A 9814-nucleotide genomic window follows, 5' to 3' on the forward strand; every position below is an offset into this window, starting at 1 on the left:
GAGACCCTAGTCACCCAGCTATATGAAAAGTGCTCAATCTTAAAGCATTCATGAACAGCTTTCATTTGATACCCATACTGAACAAATATACCCAAGGTTACCCAGGTCCACGTTTTGGTCTATATCTCGAGACCCTAGTCACCCAGCTATATGAAAAGTGCTCAATCTTAAAGCATTCATGAACGGCTTTCATTTGATACCCATATTGAACAAATACACCCAAGGTTACCCAGGTCCACATTTTGGTCTATATCTCGAGACCCTAGTCACCCAGCTATATGAAAATTGCTCTATCTTAAAGCACTCATGAACAGCTTTAATTTGATACCCATATTAAACAAATACATCCTAAGGTTACCCGGGTCCACGTTTTGGGGCCATGCCCCCTTTATATATCAAAATATTTTTTACCCTGTGACCATCCCTGGAAGATATCCAGTGCGTGTGTAAAATTTGGTTACGATCGGCTTATTCGTTTAGGAGCCAAGTGTGTCTATAGGTACATACATAATTTGAATTTTATATATATAGATGTATACATATATACTCACACGATCTTAAATTAGTCTCCTTTCTCTTCTCCACAACTCATTAAGGCATCTCACGCACTTTACGCGTGAATTGTTTGGCTTCCCCGCTTTTCACCAAACCATTCATATGCAAGAATTAAAAAAATAAAAAATTGCAAGTTCAGCTTACGCAACGAAGGACATTAAGCTTAAAAAGGATAATAATGATGACTATACCGCTGATTAGTATGACAAAAGCGAAGCAGCAACGGAAGGATATAAAAAATAAAGAAAAATATGTGTACAAAGTCCTAAAAAAATATGTACTAAATTACAATGCAAAATACGAGTAAGCGTATAAGGCAAAACAAAAGCTACAGGCAGTCATATGCAGCGCATACTAACACAATCGCGTAGATAATGAATAAAAAATCTATATTCTAGCAAATACAACGGCTGACTTCAAGAAAAGCTTTGATGATTTTGTACAAGCCTATCTGCATACGTCTCCATACAGAACGCCTTAACACACTCAAGCACATGTATACAAACATGTATGTATGTATGTATGCAGGCAGACAATATTTTATATTTTGTCAATGAGATATTTAGCATGCTGCCTATCCTATTTAAGATTCCAAACAGGCGTCGATATGGCATTCTGTACGTGCCATTCCGGTAGGTTGCAATATTCAATTCCTTCGAATTTTAACGTAATATTGAGAGAACGAAATAAAATAAATAAATATAAATTTCAAATGTCGCTGAAATTCAAAAAGGCGTAACTAATAAAAAATTCAAAATTCACTTTTTCATCGAACTACAACTCCCACATCATTTTGTGACAAAACAAAAAATTATTAGTTACGACTTTTTAACCTATCATTTTGAAGAAATGTGGGGCATGAAAAGAGGATAAAACTCCTTTCGTGCTGTTTCGTTCCCATTTTTCTTCATTTTGATTGCTGTTTTTCTTCAATTAAGAGAAGTTTTTCTTTTGGGGTGTAGAGATAAAAAACTTTTGTGTAAGAAAAAGCATAGAAAAGTAAATAATACTTACATACATATATATATAGTAGTTATGTACATCCAAAACCATGCATTTTAGCAGAAAAACTAACAAATCAGTCGGCTGTTGCGGTTTGAAAAAGGACGTACATAAATATGTAAAGTAATTTATGTGAACATAGCTGATGTGTATTAAATTTTTCTTTTTTTGTTGCTTGAAAATCACTTTTTGTAGGGAAAAAAATCTGCAAATTCAAACAAATATGTATGGGAAAAAACAATTAACTAATAGATGCAGGAGGCTCCCATCCAACCACATAGTTTTATCAAATATTATTTTGACAATGACAGCTCTTTTTCGCTGGAAATCTTGACAATCACTTTACTTCTGGACAACAATGGGAAACAATGAAACCAAATGGACAACAATTGTGCTCGAAAGGAATCGCATTTTCATTTCGGCGACTATTTAAACAAGCAAAGCTGTGGCATCCGGGGATCAAAAAACCCGTACGTTATCGTCGAGAGGCCAGCGCTGCTCAAAGGGTAACATTTTGGGCCAGATTTAGGAGCGGTAGCATCATTGGCCCATTTTTCATTGAACATTTTTCTAGAAAAGCCATTTAGCCACCGACGATGGTTCATGGCCGGAAATTGAAGACTTGAAGTTTGACGATCTTTGGTTTCAGCATAACTGCATGTCATTCCAGACAGCTCATGCCACATTCGACCATTTGGTCCCGTAAATGACAGATTGTATGCGAATTAGCGATTCAGGTTTTTAAGGTGATTATCGAACAAGCTATTCTGAGCTGAGATAGTGCCAGAAGCCGTCACCAAAGTGTTGGAAAGTTGGGTTCACAGGATACGCTGCTGCGAAGCCAGCTAAGGCAGCCACATAAATGAAATCATATTCAATATATATGGACAAAAATTTGTTTTGTTGAAATTATTTTTAGTTTTTCACAAAGCAAATAAACTGTGCTTTAATTAAAATTCTTAAAAATAAATAAAGAAACATGAAATGGCAGTGCTATTGATATTACCGATACTGAGCAAGTCGAAAGTATTTCAATGAACTATTTGTCTAAGTATTTAGTAGCTTGAAGTTATTTGGTGGCTAGTCAATTCAAACTAGCCAAAATCATTAAATTTCGTAAAGCTAACATAAGAAACTTATGAAAAATCGTATCCACAATTAATGGTTGTACCTACAGGGAATGAATTTAGTATCCAACTTACAAGCTTAAATGTAGACATTTTTTTGTAGTGTAACTGTAATTGACTAGTCGTGTTTTGACTACAACAGATTTCCCCTGCGATTATCGCAGCATTTTTTAACTTTCATGAAAAACACGAACTTTACTTTTTCCTATAAAATTGATGATACACAGCTACAGCAGATTTACATATATACATACATACTTACGTGTGTTTATTGAAGTTCACTTTTTATCTTTTCGAGACATGAAAGCGTCAAAGCAAAATGAGGCTTATAAATAAATTATGTAGTACGTATTAGTTTATATATTTAAGTAACTTGCCTTCACAAAAAGTCCACCGGCAGGCAAACAACAAAAGTAACAGCAAAAAACAAAAAGCATTGAATACGGCCAGCAAAAAGTTTTTTATTCCATTTTTACACAGAAAAAACTGGCAAAAGTGTGAGCGTCAAAAAATAAACTACATATTCGTACTTATATATTTTTCGATGGTGTACGTGCATATGTATGTGTGAGTACTTGCATATATGTAATAGCAAAGTTATTTAAATAAAAATGCAGGTGTGCTTTATTTCTTCTGCCGCGTTTTTGCTCATTTTTTATTGCATTTCGTATTTTTTCCTTTAAGTTTTTACTGCTATAACCTTTTGTGAAATTACCTTTTTCGCGTATTTTTTGTCGCATACCTTTTTCTTAATAACCTTTTATCAATGTTCATCTTCAGCTCACCAGCTTCAGCTTATTTGATGCTTTTCTTCACTGACAAAGTTTTTACGAATTTCTTTGGCTTTTATTTATTCTTTTTGAGTTTTATTTAATTTATTTTCTAAGCTTTTTATACATTGCTTGCCTCTTACAAAAGCCATCAGGCAATTTAATAACACTTGAGTGGCCAATATGAATGTCAGGTGTGTCTGGAATGGACGCTTTTTAAGTGTGTTAACTGAAGTGTGCGTAAGGGCGTAAGAAGAGGAAATATGCATGTAAGTTTATCTCTACTTTTTTCATAACAAATTCTATGTGGTTTCGATCGATTGCGCATTCATTTCTAATACATATACATATGTTCAGCATCCATCAATAGTAAAAAAACGCTCATACGCCCAGGTGTACCTTTAAACGAGAGCCTTTTGAAACTATTCGATTTGGCTTATGGTGGTCAACAGGCAATAAACTTTAAAAAATAATTTAGAGAAAAGTGTTTTTCAAACTTTTACTTAAATCTTATGTTTATGAATGGAAGCTATTGGAAGCAGGTGCTGAAATATACTGCCGGGAATTGAAAGTCAGGCGGGCAGTAAGAGTACCTGACCAGTGCAACATATTTCAAGAAAGTGAGTTTGCTATGAGGACAGCAACAGAGCTAGCCTACACGAAAACGAGAATCAACATAAAAGTAAACATATATTTGAACAGTGAAGTGTCAATTAAAGTCAAATTTCCTGCCCTAATCACATATTGGCGGGTGAAGAACCCCAGAAGTCTATTTCAGGTCATTTATGATTGGTTTCTTGTTGTATCGCGAACGGTAATCGAGAATTGTTACGGCAATGCTCGATCTTTCTCTCTTTCTATGACCCAATTCCCGCCATTTTACAGCAGACACTGAAGTGGTGTACATACTGTTAAATTGTGAATTAAATAGATTTGTCTGTAATAACATTAGGATCATCTGTAGGGCAAGTTCTCTTGCCACAATAGTTTCGACTGATATGGCCTTCTGCCTAGTTTTATTGAATACACTGATTTCGTAAGAATGCCATACGGACCAAGAGACTATAATATAAGCTTTGATGTACTACTGCTGTGAAAATCCAGAGTACAACTTTTTGGTTAAGATCACACGACTTCTCGAAAGGCCACTTTTTCCAAGAGTAAAACCACAAAAAAACCTCGAAATAGAATATGACAAGTTCCGAAATCTCCAGGAAAAAACCCAACAAGTTTTGGAAATAATCTCGAAAAACCCTGAAAAAATTCCGAAACCACTTCTAAAAATTGCGACAAAAAAGTTCGAAAAGATCACAAAAATTTCCAAAAACATTCCGAGTGGGCGGAACAAAGATTGCAAATCGTTTTTTTGAATGGAAAACCAAAGTGTAACTGGTCTTCAGTTCGTAGAATAGAATGTTTCAAATAAAACGTTGATTTGTTTCCCTTTGTCCCATATGAAAATTTTGTTGTCGGCACAAAACAAAAATTGGTCATCTATATTCATTTTTAAATTAGCGCTCGCAAAGATAAGAATTTTCAATGAAAACTTTTTTCTGGCACTTTCTTATAAATAATTATTATAATTAAATAGAGCAAGTAAAAAATGTATAGTATGCAGGGAAAACAGAGGGTACTTTTCGCTCCATTTTGAATTGAGGTCTTTACGATTAGCATAACCCGAGGTTAAGAAACACCGCAAAAGCCGCCACAAAAAAAGACATTTTTTTAAATAAAAGCAATATTTGAGGCGGTTGAATCTCGGAATTCATTAGATTTAAATTATATAAAAGTGTAAACCCATGAATGTTCTAAAGATTCAGATTAAAAAGATTGAAATTTTTGTGAACATTTTTTGAATTTTCCAAATTTTGCATAGTTTACATAGTTTCTGTTATTGCGTGGACAATATTTAAATAAAAAAATTACAAAAAAATAGCTTGGGAAATATTAAAAAAATATCAACACGTGGTCACTTGTTTGAGTCACTATATGGAATCGCTCGGTTTACAAAATAGTGCCTCACATTGATGCATACATATACATATATATATCACTGCGAACGCCTGCAAATTTTGATTTGCGATTACAACTCCAAGTGTAGAGACTTTATTGTCAGTATGCGTAAATAAACACATACAAACATGCATGCATGTACAGCCACCACACAAATATTTCCAGGTACCAAAGTTTATATGATTCATGAAGCCTTCTTTCGTCACAAAACCATGTTTTACAAACAAGAAGGGCGCTCATAGCGATTTATGCAAATAAACAGTTGTTTCGTAAACTGATTTCACGTACAACTGCAATTGCCAGTATCTTCTCTCATGACCCCAGTAGAATTTGTTAGTCAAATGCCAACATTATTAAACAAATATGTAAATATGCACATACACACATACATAGGTATGTACGAATATGTATGCGATTTCGCTTAGCGCGCCAGTGATTTCTGTTTTCCCAATTGCATCGATCCAATAACTTTAGTATAGCCCGCCAGCATGATTTGTGCATTTTGGCAGCTTTTGCAGTAGATTTTGTGCAGAATTACAGCCCGCAGAAAACACTTTGATTTGTAAACAAAAACCGATTCGCTTTATTATCAAGGTCGACCGGCGGTCATGGCGTATAAGTACTGCGGTTACTGAATTTGCAAAAAGTAATTGGCAAAGTGTTTATGTACATACATACATACATACATACATTTGTAGATAGTTTCGATCTAGTGTGAGGTATTCAGTCTATGACTGACGATTTAAACGGAATTTTAAGGTATTGCAGGAAAATAAACAGAGACGGTTGTTATATGCATATAATTAACTGGAATCGCACAGTGCATTCGAAATTCCAAAATGCGGTCAGAATTCGAAAAAAAACAAATAGGGCTTTTTTTCATCATTGAGTTGGCTAAGGGGACCTTCTGAGAAGCGAAAACCGTTTATAGCAACGGCTTGTACCCTAAGTTCCCTCTTTATTTACACACGGAATGTGATCTTCGCCCAAACACAATATTATTGTAGATTCAAAAGGAAAAGATATGAACGTGCAAAAATAGTTACAGCAAAACCAAATGGAATTTGCGTCTGAAGGTTAATAAAATACGTACAAAATTTTGCAAAATAATAATAAAATATGCAAATAAATTTTGTAAATTTGAGATGTTAAATGAAAGAGCAATAGGACGCTTTCGGAATCTGCCTTAGATTTACAAAACGACTAATTACTGAATAAAAGAAAATTCATCTGCCCAAATCTGCTGGTGAATTTTTAAAAATTTTTTTATTTGCTTCACCCGTATGTAAAAATTTGGAGCTTTTTAATTCGAATCTTTTAAGTGTACAGTTTTGTAGCCCATTCAATTGCAATTTTTGGGGCTCACGGTTGATTTTTGGCAAGTATTTTGTTGCTCATTGCTCTCCATGTAAAAAATTACTGATGAGTGGGCTATAAAACTGCACACTCAAAATCTTTCTAAGAAATCTAAACAAAAACCTCGACATTTTAACAAAAGTTTGTTGATTTTGATTTAATGCTGTACAAAGTTTGAAACTTGAATTTATTCAGTCTTTATTAAAGAATAAAATATAAAAAAAGAATAAAATATAAAATATTAAAGTATAAAAAAATAGCTAAAATTAAATAACAAAAAGATAAATTCCTAGAACCCGTCGATATGAGGCGCGCTTATAATTATGACACGGTGAGAATTTTTATTAAAAACAAACATTTTTAGATGATTTGATTTTTTTTTTGTTTTCGGATATTTATTTACTAAATTTGCTCATAATTACAAAGCTTTGAAACACAGAAAAACTTTCAAATTTTTTGCATGACTAGACGCCGTATTGCTTGCGCCAAAAACGGACGGGGTTCACGCTCATGTGTTTTATTTGTTTCAGATTTTTAGGGTTGATGAATTAACCTAAATAATATACATATAAATATGAAATTTGAGTTTGATTAATACATTTTTAAAAACTTTACAGCACAAAAACAAAAACAAATCGATTTAATAGTTTTCCAAATATCTCGAGAACGGGGCGAGGAAAAAATTTGAAAAAATTACACACATAAAAATTCTCTATGAAAAGAAATATTTTAAACATTTTTTTTCTTGAAAAAATTTTCACATACAAATTTTTTGATAAAAAAAAGGTTTTGAAGATATGCCAATCCAAAAAAAAATTTAAAAAAGTCACAATAGTAGCTCTGAGTATTGCGCAATATTGAAGTATAGTATTATGGGGTGCACTCTACAATAATTTGAGTTATGATTTTTTTTTACACCAAAGTTGAGTAAAATGAGTATAATACAAATTTACAATTTTTTTTTTTAATTTTTTTTTAATTTTTTGAGCACGCAGTTTTGTAGCCCATTAAATTCTGATATAATAAAGTGCAAGTTTTAAGTGATTGCAAAACTGGCGTTAATTTATATATATATATTTTTTTTCTTTGAAAACGGTTTTTCGCATTTTCTTTCGTAAGAAAAAAGTGAAAAAAGACGTGAGCATAAAAAATATTAAAAATCAACGCAATTTTTCAGCCGCTTGAAACTTGCACTTTGTTATACTAAAATTTAATTGGCTACAAGACTGCATATCAATATCGGGTAGATTATCAAAGGATTCAAGGCTGCAAGGTAGAGAATCGAAAGTCTGCCTCAGAGAGGATTTCCCTAGACTTGTCCACATAAAAATGTATTGATCTTATCAGACCCTCTCTTGGCGTTTTCCCTAAGCTGTCAAATTAGTCTAAGAAATAACCCATAAAAATTGTTTGTTGTTTCTTCGGTCCCCGGGCCTTTCTTTATGAGGCTCAAAATATGTCGGTCTTTTGGCCAATGGTCCAGTGTCCCAGCCTGAAACCTAAGCATTCATGTTTGAGAACTTGAGAAAACTTCGTATTATTCGTTCACCGAGCAATGGAGGGAGCGGTATGAACACCAAATTAAGTTCCTAAATTTTTCAAAACGAAATTGAAGCTTAAATCTGTATAGAGTGAGCATATTAAAATATTAATATGTTGAGCGACAGCAGCGTTAATTTCCAGAAATGATCAATAGTACTAAGCTAAGGCCTGAAAAAATCATAAATTTTGATTTAAAATTTTCATGATAACTTTGTCCATATTTTGCCGTTCCACTTAATAAAAAAATAACCACTGATATTCTCATTTTTTTTTTAATTTTGTCTATGTACATACATGCATATATTTGTGCGTACGTGTTCATGTCGCAGCACAACTTTTGCCCTCAACACAATTGCGCTCTCAATAATTCACAATAACTGTAAATATCAATGGCCATTGGCAACTTAAACAAAGCTAAGTAAGCATTGTTAGTTATTCTGAAGTGGCAGTACGCGTCGCTGCTTCACAATGCGAATGCCAATTTCAATTCAATAGCCAATTGTTGCACATCAGCTTGTACGAAATCAGATCTCCTTAGCCGCCTAAAGACTCATTTGTTATGTTTGTTAAATTTTTTGATTTTGTTTTTGATTTATTTACTGATTTATAACTGACAGCTAGAATAATATTTATTTTTGTTCACAACAATAGCAGCCGGAATAGCTAATAGTTCTGCAGTTGGTTTTGTAAAAATAAAAATTTAGTGCCAGGCTCTTCAAGTTTGACATGTCGTATGAGTAATTTCTGTGAAATTAACTTAACCGTAGAACATATAACCAAAAATATACCACGTAAACACATAACCAGGGTACGGGGTATGAGTTCAAATCAATACTGTTTGAGGGCTAGTCAATTAAGAATGTTAATATATTAACCGCGAAAATTCAAGTATGTAAATTCACAGAAGAAATAGGCTTCAAAATACATACAACGACAGTCTTAAATATCTTTCACTCCATATAAAAAGTAACAGAAGATAACATAATGAAATATTTTGATAAACAAAAATTTTGAATGTCTTTTTTTTACATATTGGGTGCTGCAGAAGACGAGGCGGATATTCAGTATCTTTTTGACACCATTGTGGACGATGGAGAAGATTCTTTATCTGAGCACGGGGAAGAGTGGGGCTCAATATAATACAAAAAAAAAATCAAAACCAATAACTTACTAAAAAATTATTTATTATACCTTAAAACTATTGTAACCAATAGAGGTAAATATGTTGAACAAAAAACAAATAAACAGATGTTCACAAAAGTTGATATAAACTATTCGTCGACTTAAATTGTTAACTTTTTACTGAGCATGTTTATTTTACGAGGAGGAAGCATCGAAAGCCTAACCCCGTGAGTGTGAGACTTTAACCCAAACTAAACTTCCTACCGTCATGCACCGTTCCCCTACCTTGCAACCTATGCTTAAAACGCTGATCCCGCGGTAGTTGGC

The 9814-nt window shown here is 33.4% G+C and overlaps 1 long non-coding RNA gene across 1 annotated transcript in view; it reads left to right on the forward strand.

Annotated features, from left to right (window-relative positions):
- LOC118743730 overlaps positions 1 to 9499 on the forward strand; it is a 39944-nt gene extending 30445 nt beyond the window's left edge. Inside the window, exon 4 of the long non-coding RNA XR_004993497.1 lies at positions 9411 to 9499. This is a non-coding gene — a long non-coding RNA (uncharacterized LOC118743730). The remainder of the gene's footprint in view (positions 1 to 9410) is intronic.
- The last annotated feature ends 315 nt before the right edge of the window (positions 9500 to 9814 follow it).

This window comes from Rhagoletis pomonella, unplaced genomic scaffold (assembly GCF_013731165.1).
Source record: "Rhagoletis pomonella isolate Grant_MI unplaced genomic scaffold, Rhpom_1.0 Rhpom_scaffold_00007, whole genome shotgun sequence".
Classification (NCBI taxonomy): Eukaryota; Metazoa; Arthropoda; class Insecta; order Diptera; family Tephritidae; genus Rhagoletis; species Rhagoletis pomonella.